The sequence below is a fragment of the Perca flavescens genome, chromosome 17, assembly GCF_004354835.1.
Source record: "Perca flavescens isolate YP-PL-M2 chromosome 17, PFLA_1.0, whole genome shotgun sequence".
Taxonomy (NCBI): domain Eukaryota; kingdom Metazoa; phylum Chordata; class Actinopteri; order Perciformes; family Percidae; genus Perca; species Perca flavescens.
This window is the reverse complement of record NC_041347.1, coordinates 34,021,544-34,029,043: the sequence shown is the minus strand read 5'-3', so window position 1 is coordinate 34,029,043 and position 7,500 is coordinate 34,021,544. Positions and strand designations below refer to the sequence as shown.

The 7,500-nt window shown below is 46.3% G+C and overlaps 2 protein-coding genes across 2 annotated transcripts in view; both read right to left on the bottom strand.

The window, feature by feature from the left end:
• The window catches only part of LOC114571635 (nuclear factor 7, brain-like), a 430,007-nt gene that overhangs the window by 24,847 nt on the left and 397,660 nt on the right, over window positions 1-7,500 (bottom strand). The gene's annotated exons all lie outside the window — the stretch shown is intronic.
• LOC114571808 (proteoglycan 4) overlaps window positions 1-7,500 on the bottom strand; it is a 24,171-nt gene that overhangs the window by 15,381 nt on the left and 1,290 nt on the right. The gene's annotated exons all lie outside the window — the stretch shown is intronic.

Genomic DNA, 7,500 nt, shown 5'->3' with positions numbered 1-7,500 from the left:
CCTTCAACAGCTACTATTGGCCAAGACCCGCCCTTCAACAGCTACTATTGGCCACGCCAAGACCTGCCCTTCAACAGCTACTATTGGCCAAGACCCGCCCTTCAACAGCTACTATTGGCCAAGACCCGCCCTTCAACAGCTACTATTGGCCAAGACCCGCCCTTCAACAGCTACTATTGGCTAAGACCCGCCCTCAACAGCTACTATTGGCCAAGACCCGCCCTTCAACAGCTACTATTGGCCAAGACCCGCCCTTCAACAGCTACTATTGGCCACACCAAGACCCGCCCTTCAACAGCTACTATTGGCCAAGACCCGCCCTTCAACAGCTACTATTGGCCAAGACCCGCCCTTCAACAGCTACTATTGGCTAAGACCCGCCCTTCAACAGCTACTATCGGCCAAGACCCGCCCTTCAACAGCTACTATTGGCCAAGACCAAACAGCTACTATTGGCCACACCAAGACCCGCCCTTCAACAGCTACTATTGGCCAAGACCCGCCCTTCAACAGCTACTATTGGCCAAGACCCGCCCTCAACAGCTACTATTGGCCAAGACCCGCCCTTCAACCGCTACTATTGGCCAAGACCCGCCCTTCAACAGCTACTATTGGCCAAGACCCGCCCTTCAACAGCTACTATTGGCCAAGACCCGCCTTCAACCGCTACTATTGGCCAAGACCCGCCCTTCAACGCTACTATTGGCCACGCCAAGACCCGCCCTTCAACAGCTACTATTGGCCAAGACCCGCCCTTCAACAGCTACTATTGGCCAAGACCCGCCCTTCAACAGCTACTATTGGCCAAGACCCGCCCTTCAACAGCTACTATTGGCCAAGACCCGCCCTTCAACAGCTACTATTGGCTAAGACCCGCCTTTCAACAGCTACTATTGGCCAAGACCCGCCCTTCAACAGCTACTATTGGCCACACCAAGACCCGCCCTTCAACAGCTACTATTGGCCACCCTAAGACCCGCCCTTCAACAGCTACTATTGGCCAGGCGTCCATGCTTACGCAAGGCAACGTGACCCCATTGGTTCCGCTCCTATCCATAGACCAATCGGCTATCCTAACCTTAACCACTCGAGGTGAAACGCCTAACCCCAACCAATCGAGCTGCTTCGTAGGGCGGGTCTTGGCGTGGCTGGACGCGGCCCGGCCGACTGTACGTGGCGCCGCGACCGCGCTTTAACACGAAGAAGAAGCACGAAACAGCTGCAAGGCTCCATCTCCAGCGCTACGTTTTGGTTTTTAAGTGTTTTGGTCTCGGTGGACCGAGTGTTTTTATCTCCAGTAGAAAAACTAATTTCTGTTTAAACTAACACGCCCGAAACCTCATATCTCATCATCATCATCCTGGTATACTGGACATAAACACGTTACCATGGTAACGTTAGTAGCTTTAAGTCTCAAGAGAACGAGACGCTGTGACCGATGAGACCCAATCAGGAGGAGAAACGATGGCGTCAGTGTCGCTGTTGCCTGAGGGGGAAACCCCAGAGCAGGGGGAATGAGAGGGGGAAACGTAGCAATATAGGATAAGATATTCCTTTTTAAACCAAAACGTAGCGGTGTAAATGGAGCCTAAAACACATGAGTTCTGTCTTTTTAAACTCCAAAAACTTCACAAAATGTGAAAGAGTGAGAGAGTCTTACCTTGGCTGAGCTCCGGCCTCCAGAGGTTTAGGAAACAAATGTTTGAGACGATCCGGGAGTCGCGTTTATATAATTCGATTTGAACTTTGAATTCGCTTTACTGTTTGAGAACTGTTTATTTTTGAAGAAGAAAGTTGAAGAGTTCAGGAACGTTTTAACGTTGGCGGTAACCTTTCTGCAGGCTGATGACGGAGCTATCTATGTTCACCAACATCAGAGGGTCCTATCTTCACCGGCCACTGGGTTCTCTGCAGGGTTCAACGGTAACAGCTGACTGGCCCGGGGAAAGTCAAATAAAATATATATAAAAAACAACCCACTTGTGCCCGGGTCTTCGAAATTAAGATACAGACACATAACCTTTGTCGTTATTTGATATCCAATAACTAAACACTATTTGTATAAAAATGAATATCAAACGAGTAGAAAAGCAAAAGAAAAACCCAAACGTTGACCCCTCAGGGTTCTGTTCACTTAGGACAAACTCCACTTGCTCAAAATCTATTTTAACTGGCCTGTATTCAAAGAAAGTTTTGCAAAAACGTCCAAAAACGCTGAAAAAAACAACATTAAAAAAGTGTCAAATGTCGAAAAAAAATGCAAAAAAACGATCGAAAACATTTATAAACAATTTTTAAAACATTTCGAAGAAAACCTCAAAAGCTGGCTCAACTTTTGATTGGCCAACGGCGTATTCAACAATCATTCTTCGCCCCCCACCCAGAGAGCCATGACATCATTTATGACATCATTTATGGTACTCTGACAGCCAATCGGGTTACTGGGTTGTTATATTTACTTTCCCCGGGCCATCAGGTAACCCTTAACGTTAACCATTGCTCTGTAAGCTCTACTCTTTCAGTTCTGATGCACAGAAGTCTGAAATAAAGTCTGCATCTTCTCTTATTGATTTATTAAAAACGGTAGCTTGATGAACAAACAGCAAACACTTCCTGCACAGATGTTTTCACAATAAAAGCCTCTCATTGGCTCACAGGGCAGGATTCCCTCCTTTTCTGACCGGCTTTTATTGTGAAAAGAGTGGAAGCTGTTTTCTAATTCCTAACTAGCGTTGCTTAGAGTAGAGATCTCTGGATAAGCCTTTTCTCTGCTTCTATCCTCCCTGAACTATACGTTAGCTCGTATCGAGCCTTCATGTTGTTGTGGTTGTGTGTAAATAACGCGAGGTTCACCATATGAAAAGTGACGGTAATCACACCGGGTAAAGGACACGTTTAAACATTCTTCCACCAAAATAAACCTTCTGTTTTCATTCCTTTTAAGGCGCCGACACACCGAGCCGACAACCGGCCGTCTGACAGTCTGGCGAGGTGGGTGACTCGAGTCTGTTCTGGGGGGCTGTCGGCCTTCATTTGGGCCGATTTGACTCGTTGAATCAGAGGGCGGGCACTGCCGGCAGTCAGACTCAATGACCCGTCTGATTGGTGGAGAGCTAACCAGGAAACAAGGACCGGGATGAGCGTGACTAGAGTCTCTCAAAATCTGAGGAGAATCTTCTAAACTGACCTTTGTCGATCGGAAATGAAGACAGATTCAGCTACTGCACGTTCTCTTCACGTTTTCAGAAACACGTTTCGGTGAACTATTTTAGTCCGATATGAGATCAGATTCTCAACGCGACGCCACGATGGTCAGGGAGCAGCCAGAACCATGTGACGCGTTCGTCCAATCAGCTGCCGGTTTTCGTATTAGGTCTCGTCTCTTCGGAGGAACTTTTTGGACCAACTCGGGGAGACTGATCAGTCCGACTGGCTCTACTGCTGGTGGTCGGCCCTCTGGTCGGTGTGTCAGAGCCTTAAGAGTCTTTGTAACTGATGATGATAATAATAATAATAATAATAATAATAATAATAATAATAATAATAATAATAATATCCTCATATTTACTTAGACATTGAACCTTAAAATATCTATTATTTCTTAGTAACCAGGGACTGAAGTTAACACCTTTTTAGCGCCAAATGTGGGTAAAAATGAGATATATATATATGAATGTGTATATATAGAATGTGCTGCCTGGATCATTGATGGGAACTTTTAGCTACTCGTTACTTCTTCCTGCCAACCCCGGCTACCGAAATCTGGTGCCCCTGATATGTCTGCTCTTCTCTCTGATGCTCTGAGACGATACAGGCAACACAAACACCGCTGCACCTGACGCTAGTTAACACTATACTCGACAGCAGCTAACGTTAGCCTAGCGCTAGCTACTAGCTGGATTAAACACTGCTAAAATGCTAACAGCTAACGCTAAACGGTGTAAAGTTTGACTGTGTTTTACTGTAGAGGATTCAACGCCGGTATGTAACAGTCTGCTAGCCTGACCAGCCAGCTGCCACTAGGGGGCGTCTGGATTTCTAGGCTAACAATCTGCAGCTGCCGTCAGAAAAACAACACAGACGGTGCGTTCAATGAAACTGGTAAACTACAGCCTCGTGGTGCATTTGAAGTTATTGTAAATGTCCTTTTCCCATCTGGTGGTTGTTTTTGTCATTCAACAGAAATTTACTAGTGAAATAAGTTATTGTTACAGATTATTATCAAATCATTTAATTTTGACCATATGGCCTTAGCAATAAACAAGCCCTTCTTTAATGTCCCTGACTGTTGTTTATCACCCTTCTTTTTTCTTTTCTTTACTTACTTTCTTAAAAAGTATCGGTTCAGGCAGCGTTAATTATGTATGCAATTAATTTCGATTAATTAATCACAGAGTATGTAATTAATTCGATTAAATTTTGTAATCGATTGACAGCCCTAATATATATATATATATGTATATTTATTCTAAGTGTCATTAATGACACTGGTTTTGTAAGAATCACTTTAACACTTAATTGTGTCTTCTTTACAAGTTCAGCAACGATTGAAGCATTTCCTGTATTTCACTTCACCAAGAAACCATTCACACATCGGACAACTCTTCGATGAAGGTGCGTTTGGAAAATGTCCCCTTCAGACTGGTCTGGTCTAAAAGGTCGGACTCAACTGGAGGCCAGAAAGGTTAACTGGAGGCCCTGGTTGTCTTTATCGGAGGGAAACCTTTAGAGTTATTTTAATCCACACGCTGTACGACTTAACATCTGTCAGTAGAGATGCACCGAAAACAACTTCCTAGGCAGATTCGGATTTCTGATTTTCCTTGAGTTAGGCCAGCCGACTCCGATTTAATTTTTTCTAACAACTTCACAGCAAACACTAATATGTATTTTCTATCTTTTCTTTAATAGAACATGTGTCATAATAGAACTATATAAATGAGGTCTACTACACTATGACCCACTCAGACCTCTCAGGTGGTCTGGGACAGGTCTGCTACACTATGACCCACCCAGACCTCTCAGGTGGTCTGGGACAGGTCTGCTACACTATGACCCACCCAGACCTCTCAGGTGGTCTATGACAGGTCTGCTACACTATGACCCACCCAGACCTCTCAGGTGGTCTATGACAGGTCTGCTACATTATGACCCACCCAGACCTCTCAGGTGGTCTGGGACAGGTCTACTACACTATGACCCACTCAGACCTCTCAGGTGGTCTATGACAGGTCTGCTACACTATGACCCACCCAGACCTCTCAGGTGGTCTGGGACAGGTCTGCTACACTATGACCCCCCCCAGACCTCTCAGGTGGTCTATGACAGGTCTACTACACTATGACCCACTCAGACCTCTCAGGTGGTCTATGACAGGTCTGCTACACTATGACCCACTCAGACCTCTCAGGTGGTCTATGACAGGTCTGCTACACTATGACCCACCCAGACCTCTCAGGTGGTCTATGACAGGTCTGCTACACTATGACCCACCCAGACCTCTCAGGTGGTCTATGACAGGTCTGCTACACTATGACCCACCCAGACCTCTCAGGTGGTCTATGACAGGTCTGCTACACTATGACCCACCCAGACCTCTCAGGTGGTCTATGACAGGTCTGCTACACTATGACCCACCCAGACCTCTCAGGTGGTCTGGGACAGGTCTACTACACTATGACCCCCCCCAGACCTCTCAGGTGGTCTGGGACAGGTCTACTACACTATGACCCACCCAAACCTCTCAGGTGGTCTGGGACAGGTCTGCTACACTATGACCCACCCAGACCTCTCAGGTGGTCTATGACAGGTCTGCTACACTATGACCCACCCAGACCTCTCAGGTGGTCTATGACAGGTCTGCTACACTATGACCCACCCAGACCTCTCAGGTGGTCTATGACAGGTCTGCTACATTATGACCCACCCAGACCTCTCAGGTGGTCTGGGACAGGTCTACTACACTATGACCCACTCAGACCTCTCAGGTGGTCTATGACAGGTCTGCTACACTATGACCCACCCAGACCTCTCAGGTGGTCTGGGACAGGTCTGCTACACTATGACCCACCCAGACCTCTCAGGTGGTCTATGACAGGTCTACTACACTATGACCCACTCAGACCTCTCAGGTGGTCTATGACAGGTCTGCTACACTATGACCCACCCAGACCTCTCAGGTGGTCTATGACAGGTCTGCTACACTATGACCCACCCAGACCTCTCAGGTGGTCTATGACAGGTCTGCTACACTATGACCCACCCAGACCTCTCAGGTGGTCTATGACAGGTCTGCTACACTATGACCCACCCAGACCTCTCAGGTGGTCTATGACAGGTCTGCTACACTATGACCCACCCAGACCTCTCAGGTGGTCTGGGACAGGTCTACTACACTATGACCCCCCCCCAGACCTCTCAGGTGGTCTGGGACAGGTCTACTACACTATGACCCACCCAAACCTCTCAGGTGGTCTGGGACAGGTCTGCTACACTATGACCCACCCAAACCTCTCAGGTGGTCTGGGACAGGTCTGCTACACTATGACCCCCCCCAGACCTCTCAGGTGGTCTGGGACAGGTCTACTACACTATGACCCACCCAGACCTCTCAGGTGGTCTGGGACAGGTCTACTACACTATGACCCCCCCCCAGACCTCTCAGGTGGTCTGGGACAGGTCTACTTTCTGTCCCCAGAGTCAGAACTAAACAGGGGGAAGCAGCGTTGAGTTTTTATGCTCCACATATCTGGAACAAACTTCCAGAAACCTGCAGATCTGCTGCAACTCTCAGTTCTTTTAAATCCAGGCTGAAGACATATCTTTTTAATGTTGCCTTTCTTTAAATAACCTATTTTTAACTGCTCTTTCTTTAAAATTCTTATACTGCACTGTACATTTTATTCTAGTCTTTTAATGATCTTAAATTGTTTTTAATTGTTTTCTAATTGCTCTTTACATTTTATTTTTTGTCTTTTAATGCATTGAAATTGTTCTAACTGTTTTTTTAATGTTTCATGTAAAGCATTGATGGCCGAGCAGGTGAAAACCGGCTGATTCTGGTCACCGGCAGGTCTATCGGTGCATCTCTAGCTGTCAGACCGTACGAAGGGAATCTTAAAAACCCAGCGAGTTTTGATTAAATAACTAGATCACAAATAACTTAACTGCACACTCACATAAGCTTCATTACAGGCGATTAAAGAGAGATATATTTAGCTTTTAAACTGAGAAAAATGGACCTTCTTCACAGCAGACATGTTGACTTGTAATAGAAGGAAAATCACAGCTGACATTAATAACCTTTAACGATGGCTCCGTTCCATCAAGTGTCCCAGTAAGATATTTCAGTGAGTCAGCATGAACAATACCAGGACCTCTCCTAAGTGGAATGCAGCCATCATTAATGGTTTAATACCAGGGTCTCTCCTAAGTGGAATGCAGCCATCAGTAATGGTTTAATACCAGGGTCTCTCCTAAGTGGAATGCAGCCATCAGTAA